Source organism: Aquarana catesbeiana, linkage group LG05 (assembly GCF_042186555.1).
Source record: "Aquarana catesbeiana isolate 2022-GZ linkage group LG05, ASM4218655v1, whole genome shotgun sequence".
NCBI lineage: Eukaryota > Metazoa > Chordata > Amphibia > Anura > Ranidae > Aquarana > Aquarana catesbeiana.
In genome coordinates this window covers 209,028,406-209,049,367 of record NC_133328.1, presented here as the reverse complement: position 1 = coordinate 209,049,367, position 20,962 = coordinate 209,028,406, and the positions used below count along the sequence as shown (strand labels likewise).

At 42.2% G+C, this 20,962-nt stretch overlaps 1 long non-coding RNA gene across 1 annotated transcript in view; it reads left to right on the top strand.

Annotated features, from left to right (window-relative positions):
- LOC141145851 (uncharacterized) overlaps positions 1–20,962 on the top strand; it is a 65,602-nt gene that overhangs the window by 5,807 nt on the left and 38,833 nt on the right. Inside the window, exon 2 of the long non-coding RNA XR_012244673.1 lies at positions 9,495–9,565. This is a non-coding gene — a long non-coding RNA (uncharacterized lncRNA). The remainder of the gene's footprint in view (positions 1–9,494; positions 9,566–20,962) is intronic.

Sequence of the window (20,962 nt, the reverse complement as noted above, 5' to 3'; positions counted from 1 at the left end):
GTAGATGGACATACTTTTCAGTAAGCCAACATTTCTGTATTAAAGATACTTTTTTTATTTGTCTTATGTATTATTCTAATTTTCTGAGATACTGAAATGTGCACTTGATTATTCGCGTTCACGTCCCATAGACTTTAACGGTGTTCACTTATTCGCACAAATTTTTTGCCTGTTCACATGTTCTGCTGCAAACCGAACCGGGGGGTGTTAGGCTCATCCCCACTGAACAATAATATTTCCCTCTATCCCTACCCCCTTCCCAACAAAACACAGAGAGAAACAAAAACCCTACCCTACCCTCTCTCCTCTCTAGGATCCCATAGTTTCCTTCCTTAACCTTCACCAAGTAGCCCGTCTCCAACATATACATAATGTTGATCACAGTCTGTTCTCATTCTTCTATGCCCATCATTTCAATATACCTCCCTGATTTCTTAAGCTCCATCCATTTCCCCCAGGTGTCCTTGTATCTTTCTATTAAATCCACTTCTGTATATATGGTCTCTTCGATCATATGTATCTGATCGATTTTCAGTATCCACTCGTTTATACTTGGAGTTTTTTGTGTTCGCCAGTGTCTGGGAATCATTTAATAGATGAGGCACTAAAGATGTCCTATTTTGTGTTACAAGTTTATCTACTTTACGAAAAAAACAACTCCAAGGTTCAGCCTGTCTGTGCTCCCCTGTTATTTCCTGAGTCCCTTAACGATCTCCCTGCAAAAGGTCTGTATCTTGATACATTCCCACCACAGGTGCGCAAAGGTTCCCGGTGAACCGCATCCCCTCCAACACAGGGGGATACATCCTCCCCAAAGCTCTGGGCCTTCATTGGGGCCACATACAATCTGGAAAAAAGTTTAAAACTAATTTCTGTCATCTTAGCATCCATTAAGGAAAAGCACGCTAGTTTTAGTATATTTTTGAAATACTGTGCTGAATACTAGAAGGAGAGCTAAGCAGTTTTTCTATTGGCTTGACATTATTTTTTCCTCGTAGTGGTTGTGGCAGTGTTTGTGAAAAGTGTTGTATTCTTGCATGTCTCCATTTATCTATTGGCATACTACCCCATTTTTCCTTTAATTCAAAAAGTGAACATATCCTGTCCCCTTTCATCACGTCTTGTAACTGAATCGTCTCTTTTTTTGCCCATCTAACAAAATAAAACTAGTCTTCTTTTCCTGGTAAAAAATAATTTGTGTCTATTAGTGAAACACGCCTCAACTCCCCCCCTCGATCTCCTAACGGATCTCAAAATTACTGAATGACATATCAGTATGGATGTCACACCACTTTCTCAAACCCAATCTTCTAAAACTGAGCTTGTTATATTTCCTCCTTCCCAGTCCTCCCCCCATGACTTTACCATTAAGATCGACAGCACAACCATTGGTCCCTCCACACATGCCAGGGTGCTGGGTGTAATCCTTGACTCTGTGCTCTCCTTCAGCCCCTACATTCAATCACTGGCTAAATCCTGTTGCCCTAACCTCCGCAACATCTCCAGAATTCGACCCTTCCTGATTAATGACACCACAAAGCAACTTATTCACTCCTCGATTATTTCCCGCCTTGACTACTGCAACTCTCTCCTTAATGGCTTACACTTACGCAGGCTAACCCCCCTTCAGTCTATTATGAATGCTGCTGCTAGACTAATACACCTCACTAACCAATCCGAGACTGCTGTCCCTCTCTGCCAATCCCTTCACTGGCTTCCTCTACCACACTGTATAAGATTCAAAATGCTAACCACAACATACAAGGCCATCCACAACATCCCCTGCTACATCACCAACTTCATTTGGAGATATCGCCCTAATCGTCCCCTCCGCTCCTCCCAGGAACTCCTGCTCTCTAGCTCCCTTGTTACCTCCTCTCATGCTCGCCTTCAGGACTTCTCCAGAGCCTCTCCCATCCTCTGGAATTCCCTGCCCCGGTATATCCGATCAGCCCCTAACCTGTCCACCTTCAGGAGATCCCTGAAAACTCAATTATTCAGGGAAGCCTATCCCACACCTAACAACTGTCCCCGAGCCATCCCCATCAAATCATTCCCTGCATCTATTACCTTTTGTACCACCACCCCCTCCCTTTAGAATGTAAGCTCTACGAGCAGGGTCCTCCTGTCCCTTCTGTATTGAACTGTACTGTAATTATGCTGTCCCCCCTCTACACTGTAAAGCGCTGCGTAAACTGTTGGTGCTTTATAAATTGTGTATAACAATAATAATCTCAACCCAATTGTTCGCTTTGTTATTGTGAATCCAATCTGCTAATCGTGAAATAGTGACCCCCTCTTAAAAAATACTTTTTAAGATCGCCAACTCGCCTACTTTCCTCTCTTTTACCAACACAGCATTTCTTAAAATATTCCCGAGGGAGGGTAATTGGGAACATTTGAAATGTATATAGCACCTTGGGCATAATATTCATTTTAAATGCATTTATTCTACCTAGCCAAGAAATAGGTCTATATTTGAGGGAATTTAAGTTCTCTTTATTTGTATTAAGCAAGGGGATATAGTTAGCCTTATATAGTGCTTTCAGTGATGTTATTAATTTAATTCCAAGGTATCCCAGTTCCTCTCTGTCCCACACAAAGGTGAACATAGGCATAATTGCCAGCTTCTGTCCCAGGGGCACTGTTATATTCAAGATCTCTGATTTAGTTAAAATTTGATAATAACTATTATCTTCTTACTTCCTTCATCGCATTCGGTAGTGTCAGCCTAGGATTAGCAATATAAAAAAGAATATCATCGGCATACGCAGCTACTTTATACTCCTTCTCCTCAATTCTCAAGCCCTTGATGTCAACACTCTCTCGGATTGCCAACAGCAGGGGTTCCGGAGTGAGTACGAACAGCATTGGCGGGAGCAGGCATCCTTGCATCCGTGCAGATAAATTTCCATGTACCCGAATTTTCGCTGTTGGGTGGTGGTATAGTGCTATAATCCATTGCATCATCTTACTTCCTATTCCAAGATGTCTTAACGTTTCAAACATAAATCCCCAGTCTACCCTGTCAAAGGCTTTCTCAGCATCAGTTGACAGGAGTAGAACTGGGTACTTCCTCTTTTTCGCTTCATGGATCAGGAAAAAGTGTCTTAAGACAATTATCTTTTCCCTCCCGATACAAATTCCACCTGATTGGTATGGATCCATTTGGACTTCAAGGATTTTAGTCTATCAGCTAAGACCTTTGCAAATATATTTACATCAACATTTAGCAAAGCTGTCATTCTATAACTTGCAGGGGTTGTTGGATCTTTCACCTCTTTTAAGATAAGGGTTAAGTGGGCTAACAATGACTTCTCCCGCATCTTTGCTCTGTCTCCAAGTGCGTTCAGATATTTACATAGCTTAGGAAGTAATACCCCTTGGAACCTTCTGTAATACATGATCGAGTATCTGTCAGGGCCTGGACTTTTCCCTGTCACCATGTTTTTATTGCATTCATCACCTCCTCCTGTGTAATTGGGTTTTCTAACTGTGTCAGCCTTCTTTAGGTACCGTCGAGAAGTTCAGGCCCTGAAAGGAACTCTTGTATTTTAAGATTTTTCTTTTGCCCCTCCATATAGTTTTCTGACTGACCCACCTTATATAACTTACTATAGTATGTATGGAAGACCTTAGCCATTTCCAGGGATGAGTGCACCATTTCACCTTTCTCATCCTTTATTTTTGAGATAAAGGATGCATTTTTCTTTTCCCGGAGAGCTTTTGTCAATCTTTTTCTAGGTTTGTTACCCCATTGATATTTCTCCTTCATGACCATATGAAATGCACGCCTTGTATCCTGGTCTATAGCGGCTGCTAGCTCCTCATTGTATGTCGGACGATTTGTGGGCGCGTGCCCATTTGCGAGCGGGGGAGCCAACCAGTGGGTCTGGCTGACTAGATGATTGCTCCAGAGACAGGTAGAACGGGGATCTGTCAGTGTAAACAAACAGATCCCCGTTCTGTGAGGGGAGCTGAGAGTGATCATCTGTTCCTAGTGATTAGGAACAACAATCTCTCTCCTCCTCCAGTCAGCCCAGCCCCCATACAGTTAGCAACACTTCCCAGGGAACAAACTTAACCCCTTGATAGCCCCCTAGTGTTAACCCCTTCCCTGCCAGTGACATTTATACAGTTTAATCATACATAATTAATTATTAATACATTTAATCAGTGGCTATTTTTAGCTCTAATCCCTGTATAAATGTCAATGGTCCCAAAAAACTGTCTGCCGCAATGTCACAGACAAAATCGCAGATCACCACCATTATTCGTAAAAAAATAAAAATAAATAAAAGTGCTATAAATAAATCTCCTATTTTTTAACTATTGAGCAAATCAATCAATATACACTTATTGCGATTTTTTTACCCAAAATATGTAGAAAAATACATATTGGCCTAAACTGATGAAGAAATTTGATTTTTTTTTTTTAATTCTTGGGATATTTATTATAGCAAAAGTAAAAAATATTGTTTTTTTTTTCAAAATTTACGCTCTTTTTTTGTTTATAGCGCAAAAAATAAAAACCGCAGAGGTGATCAAATACCACCAAAAGAAAGCTCTATTTGTGGGAAATAAAGGACATCAATTTTGTTTGGGTACAGCGTCACACGACCGCGCAATTGTCAGTTGTCAAGTGATGCAGTGCCATATTGCAAAAAATGACCTGGTCACTAAGGGGGCAAATCTTCAGGTCATTAAGTCGGTAAATAACATTCGTTTTTTCAATACTTTTTTCAAAAACATATTTGGTTCACTATTAGGGCAATAGATATTGGAAACATGCATTTCATATTAAACAGTCTTCCGTTAATAAACAAGAATCTCCCTTCAGGGTCTGCTAGTTGCTCTTCTACCATAAACAGAGTATTACTGTCAGATCCATTTCAATCGCTATAAAACCAGCTGGGATAATATTGAGAGGTCATTCTACACCCTGAGGCATGTGTAATATGTGTCTCTTGCAGAAAAATTATGTTTGCCACATACAGTGCCTTGAAAAAGTATTCATACCCCTTGAAAGTTTCCACATTTTGTCATGGTACAACCATGCCAAATGCACTCTGGTAGGGATGGAGCGACTGACCAATCATTATGACACTGAGGTTTACAGAAGAGAGAAAAAAGAGGGGAAAAAGGAGGCCAAGAGAAAGGGAGGGATTTACAGTGCCTTGAAAAAGTATTCATACACCTTGAAATTTTCCACATTTTCTCATGTTACAACCAAAAACGTAAATTTATTTTATTGGGATTTTATGTGCTAGACCAACACAAAGTAGCACATAATTGTGAAGTGGAAGGAAAATGATAAATGGTTTTCAAATTTTTTTACAAATAAATATGTGAAAGTGTGGCGTGCATTTGTATTCAGCCCCCCTGAGTCAATACTTTGTAGAACCACCTTTCGCTGCAATTACAGCTGCAAATCTTTTTTGGTATGTCTCTACCAGCTTTGCACATCTAGAGAATGACATTTTTGCCCATTCTCTTTGCAAAACAGTTCAAGCTCTGTCAGATTGGATGGAGAGCATCTGTGAACAGCAACTTTTAATTCTTGCCACAGATTCTCAATCGGATTTAGGTCTGGACTTTGACTGGGCCATTCTAACACATGAATATGCTTTGTCTAAATCATTCCATTGTAGGTTCTTTAACAAACCTCTGAGGGCTTCACAGAACAGCTGTATTTATACTGAGATTAAATTACATGCAGGTGGACTCTATTTACTAAGTAGGTGACTTCTGAAGGCAATTGGTTCCACTAGATTATAGTTAGGGATATCAGAGTAAAGGGGGCTGAATACAAATGCACACCACACTTTTCACATATTTATTTGTGAAAAATTTTGAAAACCATTTATCATTTTCTTTCCACTTTACAATTATGTGCCACTTTGTGTTGGTCTATGACGTAAAATTCCAATAAAATACATTTATGTTTTTGGTTGTAACATGACAAAATGTGGAAAATTTCTAGGGGTGTGAATACTTTTTCATGGCACTGTATTGCTGTAGTTCTCTGTTTATTTTATCTTACTAGGGGTACTCAAACCTCAAACATTACAGGTCACTAAGATTAAGAGGGCCATAGTCAACTATTGAAGCAGCTACCCAGCCTACCTCTTCTGTAGGAGCCAGAGAGAGAGGAGAGAAAAAAAGAAGTGAAACCCCCCTCCTCCCCCCTCAGGGGAATTATCCCCCCCTTCCGTGGTAGGGTGTACTTCTAGATCATGTCCGGCAGTCGGCTCTGGGTACACACAACTTGGTGTCACCCTTTGTCCATAGGTGTAGCCCTTTGTCCATACCCTCTGGAGGAGGTAACTTCTCACTGCACTTCTGTCCACCCAACACTGCAGGTTTCCCGAGCACCCATCCCCTCCAGCCGCCCAACTGGCCACCACCTCTAGCCCAGATCTCTCACCACCCATTTCTGATTCCTAATTCTATGTCTCAGGAGCCTGACATTAAACCGTTCACACATCATAAGGCAGGGAGTTCCACAGTGCACAAAAACGTCCAAGAGCCCGTTGTTTTCTTTTCGGGACCACTGCTTATTTCCTAAAGGGAGTATTTTGTCCCCATTCTCCTCCCACCCATGAAGAGCTGGGGGTCTTACTTGCTGCAAAAGTTCCGTAGGTCCTCTGGGAATCTTAGTACTGCCGTACACCCATCTTTTGTCCCTTTGAGACAGGATGGAAAGCCAATTGAATATTGGCTAAGCACGTTTGCTCTGTCAGTGGCTTCAGAAGCCTTCTTCTTGCTAGTGTTATAACAGCAAGATCTTCAAAAATCTGTAAAGTTACTCCCTCAAAAATGATTCTAAGTAGACTTCGTGCCTTTTCCATCATTGTTGCTTTTTTTTCCGCATAGTGAAACCTCACAATGACATCTCTTGGTGACTCTGTTGTCTGACTTCGGAGCTTTCTAACTCCATGCACTCTATCAATTTTTAATATTTCTGATGTTTGCCTCTCCAGTATTAGGTTAAATATTCCTCACATCACTGCAGGGAGGTCTCCATCTCCATATTTCACAGGTAGGCCTTTTATGCGCAAATTTTTGCTTCGGCTTTGGTTTTCCTGGTCCTCCATTTTATACAGTAGTGATCTATGTGCTCTCTGTAGAGTTTTCACCTGCTCTCGCATCTCCTCAAGCATTTGATCGTGTATATCAAGTCTCTCCTTTGCCTCCTCTATTCGATCGAGGACCTGCCTCAAATCAGCTTGTGCAGCGGCAATATCTGTTTTCAAAGACAGCTCCAGTTTTGCCAGCTTCTCCGCTAAGACATCTTTAGTTAGTAGTATGCTTGCTTGGACTTCCTGAGCCGCCCCTATGTCCTTGGTTGATATTCCTGACTCTGCCATACGGGCTTCCTTCAACTCCTTATTTTATGCTTTGAGGGTCCCTGTGGGGTTACCCCCCATACTTCTCGGGTGGCTAGATGCTAGGCCACTGGATTGCGCACCCATTGTAGCCTCCATTCTGGGTTTTTGCTTGCCTCCCCCTGTCCAGGTTGGCATTGTCTGCCTTGGGATACTGGAGCTTTCCTTTATTACACTTGTCTCTGCAGACATGTACTACTGAATCCCTCCTGGGATGGGGGCTGTCTGCATCGCTTTTCCACCCCCCAATTTATTTGATTTGCCTCTGATCTTGTCCTCTTTATCCACTTACCACCAGACACACTCACCACCACTTCCCAGGGGGATCCCGTCAGCGCTTGGATAGTTATACTTTCAGAGAAGGAGCACAGTTCTACCATCCACTGTATCAGTATATGATGAGTAAGTAAGTCGGTGGTTGGTTGATGATTGGCTGGATGAATGGGTGGGTGGATGGGTGTCTGAGTGTATGGGTGCACGTTCGGCTGGGTCTGCACCATTGTGTTTGGTGTAGAAGGTAATGAAGTTTATAAAGGGGTGGCTACCTGGTTCCATGAAGCACTTTATTAGATCCAGATGTATATCTGTCATGGAAGAACGGATGGATGGAAAAGTGGGTGGATGGATGGATAGATAGATACAGGGCTTTTTTTCAGGGGGAACTTGGTGGAACTCAGTTCCACCACCTCTGGCTCAGACCCTTGGGGAGGCCTGCTCACCATAATCACTTGTAAACACAGAAGTCCGGTTTCAATTTACAAGCGTCGGCTCTGCATTCTGTGTGTAACCCCCTTGAACTCTGCACGCTGTATGTAATGTAATCCTGGTATTTAATGCCCCTTTAAGACCCTCCTACTGTTTGTGAAATTTGACTGACCACACCCACTATTTGATGTAATTTGAGGGTGTGTGTGGGTGGAGGGGTTTTGAGGGGTCATGGTTGAGTTCCAGCACCTATTGTTTGAGAAAAAAAGCCCTTGATAGATAACTAATATAGTAGTATAGTCATATGTTAAATAGTCCTCTCAGATTACCCATGTGTCATTTTAAACCCACACAGATCTGTGAGGGATATCAGTTTGTTACAGTAGCTAAAAAGCATCCTCCAATCCATCCTTTCTCTCAGCACTATAACCTTGTGTGCACTTCCAGGAGAGAAATGGCAACTCCTTCAAGTGATCTCTGGGTTAAGTTCCTCGGCCAGTACATGGATTCACTTGGACAGCCTGCAGCCTTCCGCACTCATCATTCGCTCGAAGGCTTCCTTGGGGGGGCAAGGACTGGTACAGACACTGCTCCTCTGTTACTGAGGAGCAGGTATCCAGGCTGGTGTCTGGGTTAGCAGATGGAAGTCGGAAAGGCGCGGGCCGGTGGCTGAGTAGCTGCCCACAGGCACCAGTCCATCTGTGACTCTAGTCTCAGTGGGTCTCTGTATTGCAGTCGGCGTCGGCAGGAAGTGAAACAAACACCCTCTACCCCAGCGTGGACAGCATCACGTGCACCGGGCTTCCATCCTTGTAACAGCAAGATCAGTAATTTCATATATAAAGTGTATATATATATATGTATTGTGGTGTGACAGTAATTTCATATGTTCACATGTACATTGCCAGCCACGCCACATTGGCAGTGATGGTATAGAATCCCATTTTAAAAACTATTCTTTGCAACAAATGCATTACACATTTAAAGATTCTCAAGAAACTTCATAATGCATGCATTGAAAAGAAAGCCTGGTCTGTGAACTTTACAGTATGTAAGAATGCATATTAGAGCCATTGGGTCAGTGGGGGCATGGGAAATCTTCTAATAGGGACATCATTTCAGGTCACATCTCTTCCAGCTGGGAATTTGTTCACTTTGGAGAGATTTCCAGTTTTTTTTTTCAGTTGCCGCCAGTGGGACACAGGCAGAAAAATATAACCTGCTAGGAGTTAAACCACTCCCCAATCCATCAAAACCATCACAAGAATCTTCAGCTTTACACATACTTGCAATGTGTGCATGCTAAGAAACATGTATTTGTACCACTTGCATGTATTTATTACCTCTCTTAGAGATCACAGTACTCCCAATGACGATGTCTTCATCTCCTTTTCTTTCCAGGAAAATGGAGCCATGTTTGTTTAGGCTTCATTCATTGTCAAGATCCGATTCCTTGACTGAGCTGCTCAAAGGTAATGCAATTATGTAAATCCTGATGCCTATGCCATTCTTGGCAGTGTTAACAAATGTCTGACAGAGATCAGCCCCCTGCTGTAGATTCTCCCTTTTGTGATTTTCTACAAAGTTGCAGTGTTGCAGTCTGATCATCAAAAGAGGGGACTGAGCAGTGAGCAAATGTTTTTTTCTAATGCGTGGCAGCAGACTGATCTCAGCCTAGGCAAAGTGACAGGACTGGAGCTGAGATATTGCTCTTTAAAGTAGAACTTAATCTTTATCAACAAAAGTTGCAAGCAGGCAGATTTTAGTTGCAGAAGAGACATTCTATGTCTCTTCTGCAATAAAACAAACTTACCTGCCTGTTTCCAATGTTCTTTTGATGCATACGCGGATCAGCATACATTCTCGGCACAGTTACATAGTTACATAGTAGGTGAGGTCGAAAAAAGACACAAGTCCATCAAGTCCAACCCATGTGTGTGATTATATGTCAGTATTACATTGTATATCCCTGTATGTTGTGGTCGTTCAGGTGCTTACCTAATAGTTTCTTGAAACTATCGATGCTCCCCGCTGAGACCACCGCCTGTGGAAAGGAATTCCACATACTTGCTGCTTTTACAGTAAAGAACCCTCTACGTAGTTTAAGGTTAAACCTCTTTTCTTCTAATTCTAATGAGTGGCCAGGAATCTTGTTAAATTCCCTTCTGCGAGTGCACAGTGCCAGTGTGCTGGGAAGAGTGATCCAATGTGCATGCGCGGGAGTCTTGTCATTCCAGCCGACCAATCAAGAGGCCAAAAAAACAAAAATACAGATCAAGTCCAAGGAGTAGATGGCAGCAGCCAGCAAGGAATTCAATGGTTGCGTCTCTGAAAAAGAAGTACGTTATTTGTGGACTTTAGTTCCCCTTTAAAGCTATATTTACATTTGAGCTGCATGCCTTTGGTCATTTTGGAGCCCCTTTCATTTATTTAGCAGATGTTTTTTGCTGGCAACTTACACTGGAGTATTTTTAAAAAGTATTTTTAGCCTGTCTGTTTCGCCTAATTTCTTGCACTTGTTCGCCAGTGATGGGAGTAAGTCACACATGTGCAAGTCACAAGCAAGTCTCAAGTCTTAACCTTCAAGTCACAAGCAAGTCCCAAGTTACTGTGGCGAAAAGCAAGCAAGTCAAGTCGAGTCCCTGCTAGAAGTCAAGCAAGTCAAGTCAAGTCATTTATTTTGGTCAAGTCACAAATTAAGTCAAAATACTGATCTACCCTGAAGCCGGGACTTGGGGGGAGCTTTCTTTTGGGGGGGGGCGGCTTTTGCCTAGGCCAAGACACAGCACTAGTGGTGCCAAGTCATTGCAAGTCAAATAGCCCAAGTCAAAGTCAAGTCGCAAGTCATTAGTGACAAGTCAAAGTCAAGTCGAGTCATTTATTTAATTTTGTCAAGCAAGTCGCAAGTCCTCAAACAGGTGACTCGAGTCAAGTCATGTGACTCGAGTCCCCCACCTCTGTTGTTCGCACAGTTTTTCGCTCTCATTGAAGTCTATTGGGGCCAAAACTCTTAAAGATTGTAGCTTAAGAGGAGCTCATGTGCTTTTTCGAGCTACAAGCTTACATTTTTAAGTGACTTTATGCTCAGGTGTCAACACACACAAATGAAATTCATGGGATTTTGTATGTTGAGACACATGCAGCCAGCCTGTAAAAAAGAATGACAAGCTAAGAGATGCAATGTCTGCATGGATCTTCCCGCACATCCCAGTATTTACATTTACACATGGATGGATGCATACACGGGGGGTGAGGGAAGATCCGCACAGCCACTGCATCTCTCAGCATATCATTGATTTTTACAGGCTGGCTGGACACGGCTGCATAGACCACTTATCACTCCCCAGGTGCATAAATGAGGCCCTCTGCAGAGCTTGTGTGAATGAGGCCTAACAGTAACAATATTAAATCTGTTTGCATTACTACATAGAAGAAACATATCAATTTTTTTCTTTTACTACATGTAAACTAGAACAATTATAAAATAGGCACATGCACTAAACCAATCCGTATTTTGTTGTTATTTAAGTCATTTTAAGATGTGCAATAAGGATGTGTCTGGAACCAGGTAATGGTCAAGGAAACAAAACAGGATATCCTTTGTTTCTCATACCATTACAGGGAAAATGATCACAGGAAGTTATAGTAGTCTTGTATACATGCAGCAAAGATGGAAACGTGTACTACGCCCAAAACTACGTTTAGCATTGTTACTTATAATAGTATAGGTTTCCTCCTTTTTTGAGGAAATATTTTTTCCAGAATACCATGAAAAGGCTGCTGTTTCAGATATTTTCACTAATTGTAGCCTTTTTTTGAAGCAGAACTAAAGGCAGGCATCCGAAACACACATACTGTATATGTCAAATTGTTTTACTGGCCAAAAGATTTGTAATTCTGTTCAACCACCCAAAGGATTTAAATTAGCCATAAATTTATAGAGATTTGTTAAAAAAAACTGAGTTTTTGGAAAGTTTGCTCGATTTTCTAATCATTAGTGAGGTCAAATTGATGTTTGTTTTTGACTGCCCGTTTAAAAGAGTAGAAGGGGTCTTATGTATTCCTTTCCTTGGAAATACCTCTCTTGTTTTGCAATGGAATGCTTTTAGGGACCTTCTTTCTTCATATTTTGTGTGCGTTTATTATTATATATATTTTTTCTTTTTCCTTTTTATTGCTAGTTTGGCAATTTGCCATATCTGACTCCCTGTGATCACCAGGCAATTTGAATTAGGTAAATTCCTGTTCTCATAACATTATCGTGTAACATTGATGCCTGAGGGCTGGCGTCTACCGGCACCCCCACTGGCAGTGCTTCATCCATTTTGGTATATGATGGAACTTTTCACATGGTAGGTGCTTCTCATAAACGTTGCTGTTCATCCGTCCCATATGGCTGTCAAGAATATCCATGTTTTGTACCATCTTGATATGTCTTTTTCTATTTTTTTTAGTAAAGACAAAATTATGACCACATATACTCTTGCTTAATACCCCTGACGAAGGTGCTTGAACCAGAAATGCGTCGGGTACCAGGGATCACTATATACCTGAGAGTAACAACCTTTTTTTCATACATACCATGTAACTTGTTGTTTTTTGTTTTGTCTATGCTGTTTTACATACTTGTGTAGTATTTTTCTATGTCCTTTTAACATCGGTCATCACAATGATTTTATGTACAGTACATTCAATAAATTATATTTCCTGAAATCATATGTGTGTTTGTTGCCTACAAAGTCCCAATGAAGGGGGGTTCCTTTTTCTTGATTTAAAAGAGTAGGATGGAAAAATGTTCTAAAAAAAAAAAATAATAATAATAATTTCTAGCAGTGAATGTGGTTTTCATTTGGGAGAGTCTATGAGTTTCAAGATCGAATGTTGAAAGCAAATGAAATGTTGGAGTACTTCTGACATTTATCAAGTCATCAAATGTACAGCATATTTTTGTACAAATGTTTGTAAATCTATTAATGTATGGCCATTATTACTCACCCATTCCATAAGACAGCTCTCTGGCATAAATTTTTTTTGCAGTTTTTGTTGTTAATAACAGTACAACTTGGTCAATTGACTTACCCTAGCCCGTGATTGGATAGTAAAAGAGTAGCAGCACAGTGACAAGGATAATTCTGTACATTCTTCTCCTGTCATCTCTGTTGTATTGACAGTAATGTACAATGCAGTAGAGCATGTTGGTTTTCAGTGCTTTGTACAGGGGATCACAAGAAGTGAGTATAAATTGAGGATTTTCTATATACATAACTAGTTTAATTTCTGTAGGGTATTTTGTCTATAGTTGTGCTCAATCCATGTAATGTTTTTTTTTTTTTTAAATATCCTGGAGTGGGGCTTTAAAAGGTTTAACTTAAAGAAAGTCTTCCTCGGCGGTTCTTTGGATCTCTGCACCAGCTTCCCTCAAGCACTTCAGTGATCTTATTGGCTTGGACCGGGAGAGGAGCATACCTTGTTGGCTGTAGACTTACTTCTAATCTAAAGCTGTTGATATGCCTACCACACAGAGGCTTTCGTGATTGCATAATACATTGTTTTTATGTTATTTTGTTTAATAAAATTTACTGCACCAGCATGTGCCTGGCGCCTTTCTCTCCCTCCCTTTCCTAACTTAAAAAAAAACCCATTGCAAAGCCCTATTTGCATCTAAAATGAACAGATAACATAATCCTAATAGAAACACAGCAATATTTATTGTTGTTGTATCTTCATGTCTCTGTCAGTAAAGTACAAGGGGCAGAATTAAAAACTAAGTCTACCTAAAAAACAAAACAATAAATAATAAATAAATACAAAACATGTACAAGGGACATTACTTACCTTCAGTGTGATGTGTCCCTTGTGCTTCTGATTTACAGATTAGTAAAAAGCTTCGATGCTCCCCCCCAAAAGGAGCTATCACATGCACTCATTAACCACTTGCTTACTGGGCACCTAAACCCTCCTCCTGCCCAGACCATTTTCAGCTTTTAGCGCTATCACTCTTTGAATGACAATTGCGCGGTCGTAATTACCACTGTACCCAAATGAAATTTTTATCATTTTATTCCCATAAATAGAGCTTTCTTTTGGTGGTATTTCATCACCTCTGGGTTTTTTATTTTTATGTTTAAAAAATTTAAAAAGACCAAATTTTTTTTTTTAAATACAAAACCGTTTTATATTTTGTTAATAAATTTTGCAAACAGGTAGTTTTTCTCCTTCATTGATGTACGCTGATGAGGCTACACTGATGGGCACTGATAGGCTGCATTGATGGGCACTGATAGGCTGCATTGATGGGCACTGATAAGGCGACACTGATGGGCACTGATAAGGCAGAACTGATGGGCACTAATAGGCGCCACTGGTCTGGGCACTGATAGGTGGCAATTGTGGGCACTGAGAGGTGGCACTGAAGGGCATTGATAAGTGGCACTGAAGGGCACTAATAGGTGGCACTGATAACTGGCACTGATGGGTGGCAATGATGGGCACTGATCGGCACTGGTAGGTGTCACTGATAGGCAGCACTGCTAGATGTCACTGATGAGGCACTGATTGGCACCACTGGGGGGCACTGATAGGTGGCACTTGTGTGTACTTATTTATGTCAGTTTATTAGTGCAAATATTATTTACTGTCATTTATCCTAGCACTTTATATTTATTTTGGAGCACAACACCAACTTTAGATTTTTTCTACTTGTGGTTACTGATAGGTGGCACTGATTGCTGGCACTTACGTACTGTGGGCACTGATTGGTGGGCACTGTGGGCACTGATCCGTGGCACTGGCAGGCGGTACTGGTGGGCACATGAGGCTCTTCCTCTTCAGGACCGATGTCCCTGCAAACAGAAGTCGGTGATTGTTTTTTTTTCTCCCCACGCTGTCAGCGTGAGAAGGAAAAAAAATGATTACCGATCCTTTGTTTACATCACGTGATCAGCTGTCATTGGCTGACAGCTGATCACGTGGTAAGGGGCCAGGATCGGCCCCTTACTCTGATCTGTGATCACCCAAGTCTCATTGACTCAGGTGACCACAGCGTGTGCTGCACGCACCCTTCAGGGGGGCATGGTAAGGCTGCAAAGGGGTGGACATCATTAGACGTACTCCCGGCCACCCAGCTCCTCCATTCATAGAAGCCTTTACTACAGCTTCTATGAATGAAACATGATCTGTAAATGAAGGATGGGCGAATGATTGAAAGGTCCACCCGCGGTTTTACTTTAACCACCTCCCTACCGACCACTGTACATATACGTCCTGGTAGGGAGGCGGTTGAACTGGGATCATGGTTGAGGCTACAACCATGATCCCAGTGTAATTTTTTTTCAGCTAGCGATTCTGCTTCATTTAAAAGTATTCCTGAGCAGATGAGCATCCGCTGGAATACTTTTACAGGTGGAGGAAGGGGGTCCCACCCCCCTCCCACACCCTCCATTTCCGTGCTTTCCCGAATGATCCAAAGCCCCGGAGCGATGCGACCAGCGGTGGCATCCATGTCTAGCTTCACAGTGAGGGGAACTGAAGCTGTTCCGCAGACTGTGTGACGTCAGAACCAGCAAGTGTCGACTATGTCGTCACTTAAGTTCTGGCTCTTTGTTTACTGGCTGCATAGTGGCCAGTGAAGCAGCCGATCAGACCAATTTGTGCCTGATCGGCTGCATTGGAGCCCAAAGGAGAGACCCCCCATCTATCCATAAAGAGTACCTGTCATTGCTATTGCCATCAAAAGGGATGTTTACATTCCTTTTGACAGCAATAAAAGTGATAAAAAAAAAACAAAAAAAAACACTGTAAAAACAAATCAAATTTTTTTTTAAAGCGCCCCCCCTTCACCCCATGCTCACACGCAGTGGCAAAAGCACATGTCGGTCTGGCACACATATGTAAACAGTGATCGCACCACGCATGTGAGGTATCACCGCGATAATTTTTATAGATCAGTAGAAATCTTCCTGCTTTGATGCTCCCCCTCCAAAAAGAACCGAGGAGCTGTCACATGCACTCATCAACAGAGCCTTACTATGCCCACCCTTTCCGCCCAGATCCTCCATTCATAGAAGCCGTTACTACAGCTTCTATGAATGAAACATGATCTGTGAATGGAGGATGAGTGAATGATTGAAAGGTTCGCCCCCGTTTCACTTTAAAAAACAAATGTCCCTACGTTGGGCTTAGTGGGAGGAAAAAAACGAGCAGTACAAAGGGGGTGGCAGTGGATGGTGGGGACAGGCAGTACAAAGTAGGAAGTACATACAGGTTCCATCATCCCCGCTTGTTGCCACACTGATTTTGTCCTTAAAGTGATACTAAAGACACACTGTTTAATCTACATTGTCTCTTCTATTTCTATGTGGATGATGGCATTGTAATTATTTTAATTAAAAAACAAACATCTAAGTACCTTTTTCCTAATCGAGATACAGCTGTCACATGACCCAGATCTTTCCCAGCCTGTCTGCGGGAAACATAAGCAGGAGGCACTTCTAGTCTTCTGCTGCTGGTCACATGTTAAAAAAAAAAAAAAAAACAGCCATTGGAATACAGAGTAAAAGTAAATAAATGATATCAAAAAACTGTTTTAAATTGGCATACAAATATATATATGAAATGAAATCTTTATTATTTTGTGGAAATAACATGGTTTCTGCCAGTCGCAGGCTGCGTTACACCCCTCCCCCCAGCCTGTGCCTTAAAATAAGAGTGGGGTGAAGCCTTCATTTATCTACATGTAAAATCCCGCCCCTATTGTGTTTAGCTGGTTAGTGGGCATGGAGGAGGAGTGAGGGAGTGGGCTGTCATTTACCACTGTGTATACACCCACATGTGTGACTCTATAGTCACATGGGCTGCTTAGATGTGATAGGGAGGAAATGCTCAGTATAGAAACTCACTGAAAACTGAACATGTGCAGAGTTGTCACCACAGCTGCAAAATCCCTAGATAAATTGGGGACATGAACAGAAGGTGGAGATAGAGAGCAGCAGGATCAACCAGGTTTTTTGCAGAATACAGAAAATGAATTTCATAGTGACTGAGTGAGTATGAACAGCATGTAATACAGCATTTATTGATAGTTTTTTATGATGTGGGTTTTTTTTTTTTAAAGATATTTTTATTAATTTTACTAATCAGTTGTACAAAACAAGCACAACAAACATCCACTTAATATGCTCGGTCAGTCATTGGTAAACATTAATAACAAGTAAAAGTAGAGGATTCGTAGTAATCTTTTGGCCTGTGTTGGTAGTTGTAAATCTCCAAAGATCCCCAACAGGCCATTTTTTGGGTGGATGATATTGGGGAGGCCTAAAGCAGAGGAAATGAAGGAGCCTACTTCAACCCAGAAGTCCCGAACCACTGGACAGGTCCAGAAGCAGTGCATGAAATCAGCACTCCCTCCACAACCACGAAAGCATTCAGCGGAGGTCTTCAGCCCCATTTTGTGTAGTCTAGCCGGAGTAAGATGAGAATGGTGAAAAAATTTAATCTGTATAACTCTATCTCTAGATGAAATGACCGTGGCTTTATATGTGTCTCTGAATTCAGTCCAGTCTTCCTCAGTAAATGAGATGTCCATGGATGTCCATTTTTCCTGCGCTTTACTAAATCGGGGGTTAACGTCCGTCATTAGGGCCGCATAATAGGTAGAAATAAGCTTATTAGGGTCTGGTTGTCTTAGTAGTCTCTCTAGTGGGGGCAAATTAATGGGATTCTTTAGGGAGCCAAACTGAGCTCGTATAGCGTGCCTAAGTTGATAATAGTGGAACAAATAAGAGCGTGGTAGGCCAAAGTCTAAGCTCAGTTGTTGAAAAGTCTTAAACCCTTGGGCATCATACAAATGACATAAGTATTTTATTCCCTTAGAGTGCCATCGCTGAGTGTCGGGCAATGAGTATAGTTCCTGCAAAGTAGGGTTGAACCACAGGGGATTATTTGGGGATGTGGACCAGGAATATTTAGAGATTTTTGTAATTATATATCGAAAAAGTAAAAGAGAAGTTGCTAGCATAGAGGTGCCTGGTCGACTTGGAACCCTACCTCTATAAACAATGTTATGTAGAGTTTCCATGGAAGACGCAATGGCTCCCTCAGTGGTAGTACATGCATTTGCCGGGACCGGACATAGCCAATCATGCACATGCACTAACTGTGATGCTAAGTAATAAAGAAAAAAATTTGGAAACGCCAACCTTGCCATATGTGATGGCAGCCTTAACGTCTCCAGTGCCACCCTGGGGGTCCCCCCACTCCACAGGAACGTTGTACAAATCGTATCCATCCTTTTAAAAATAGATTTGGGGATTTTGCAAGGGGAGTTAGCCAGCACGTATAGCAGTTTTGGTAAGTAGATCATTTTAAGTAGGCTTGCTCTTCCCATAAGATCTAGGGGCAAGTCCATCCACTGCTTAATTTGTTCCTGTAGTCTATTCAGTATGGGGTCTAACTTATTAGTAATGTAGGTGGATAAAGGCGATTGTACCAATACCCCAAGGTATCGAAAGGAAGTTACTACCTGTAAGTTGGAGTCCGGGTGGATCTGGGAGATTGCTGCTGAATCCAAAGGGAACAGGCTGGATTTGTCCCAGTTCACCCGGAATCCAGAGAAATCTCCAAACCTATTAATCTCGGCCAACAGCGACCGAAGTGATGTATTAGTATCTGCCAGATACACCAAAGTGTCGTCTGCATACAATGAAATACGTTCCTCAATGGTAGCAATAGGCAGGCCTTTGATGGAAGGGGATGTACGAATTCGAGCCGCCAGCGGTTCCATAGCCAAGGCGAACAGAAGCGGGGACAAAGGACATCCCCGCCTCGTGCCCCTTGTAATGGAGAATGATTTAGTGATTGAGGAATTAACGCGCACTCGGGCTTGGGGGAATGTGTAAAGTAGTCTAATCCATGCCACCATACGAGGACCGAAACCATACACCTGCAGCACACGAAAGAGATATGGCCATTCCACACTATCAAATGCTTTACATGTGTCCAAAGACACAATGGCACGGGTACGTGAACACTCATGAGGGTATTGCAGGTTGTGGAATAGTCTGCGGATATTCATTTTTGTGGACCGTCCAGGTATAAAACCCCCTTGGTCACTATTGACCAGGGACGTAACATCCACATTTATGAGGGATATTGGGCGGTATGATTCACATTTAAGTGGATCTTTGCGGGGTTTCAGCAGGAGCACGATCAAGGCTTCTCGCATGGTGGGGGGAAGGATACCAGCCTCCAAGGCCTTATTATATGTACGTAGCAGAAATGGGCACAGTAAATCCCTGAATTGTGAATACCATTCAGTGGGATAACCATCCAGCCCGGGAGTCTTGTGGGCTGGCATTTGAGCAATGGCTACTGCAATCTCTTCAACTGAGATGGGAGCGTCTAACATCTCCCTCCCCTCAGTAGAAATGGAGGGGAGAGATATGTCAGCAAGGTATTCGTTTAGTGTACTCAGCTCTAGAAGTGTAAAGTTCTGTGTAGAAGTTTAAAAAAGTTTCCATAATATCCCCAGGGACCTCACTCATTTGGCCTGTCTTAGTATAGATACGAGGAATGGATACTGGAGGGCGATCAGGCCTTGTCAGATATGCTAGAAGGCGTCCAGCCTTGTTACCATGTTCAAATGATTTCTGTGCTGTGTGTAACAGTTTCTTTTTTGTAAGGTCTAACAGACGTATTTCATATTCCCTACGTTTCAATAGCCATGTTTCTCTTGTGTCTGGGGTCGGATCAGAGGTATATACAGATTCTGCCTGTACTATGGCAGTTTCAAGTTCCGCTGTATGCTGTTGGTTGTTTTTCCTCAAGACCCCAGTGATGGACATAAAGGTGCCCCTCAATGAGGCCTTGAAGGCCTCCCACTCAATAGAAGGGTCCACTGTCCCCACATTGTCCCTCCAGTATTCCTTAATACCTTGCCTACATGTTCCCTGTACCACCTCATCTTCCAGCCAATAAGAATTTAACCTCCAAATGGAGGGGGTAGATCCTGGAAGGATGGTGAGGTCCACAGAAAGGGGCGCATGGTCTGAAACCCCTCTAGGTAGATAGGAAGTTGCAGCGACAAAGGGGAGAGTGTCTGCCGGGGCGAAGGCCATATCAATTCGAGACATGGTGTGAAATGAGTCTGAATGACAAGAAAACTGACTATCATCTGGGTGTTTCCAGCGCCATAATTCAGTAAGGTCATAAACCTGCATCCAGTTCAAAAGGGAGGGAAAGGGTCTACCCCTACCCCCCAAGCGATCCACGGCTGGGTCCAGTACAGCATTAAAATCACCAATGTAAAGGAGAGGTCCGGGGGGTCTATCCAATAAGTACAGTGACAATTTCAATAGTACCTCTGCCGAAAAGGGCGGAGGAATATAGAGGTTAACAATAGTAAACGTTATTGAGGAGATTTGTAGAGTAAGTACGACATATCTCCCATTTGGATCTGTCTTGACCTGTAAAGTTTCTGCTGGGAGGGATTTAGCCACTAAGATAGAAACTCCCCTAGAGTAATTTGTGTGCGTAGCATGATAACCCTGAGCCAGCCATGGACGCCTAAGGGCCCTCACCTTAGTGTCAGTTAGGTGGGTCTCCTGTAGACACACCACATGAGGACGACATTTCTTTAGGACTGAAAAAACGAGAGATCGTTTTTGGGGGGCATTCAAACCTCTAGTATTCCATGACACTATTTTTAAGGACCCTGACATTGTAAGACAAACAATATATCATGATCATAAGGACAAATAAGCACATATTTATCTAGTACCTCACAGGCCGCGCCAGGCCACATGCATTCAATGATATGTATAGCACATTTCAAATACCTATGTTTACTCGAGTCTGTATTGCCAGTATACAGG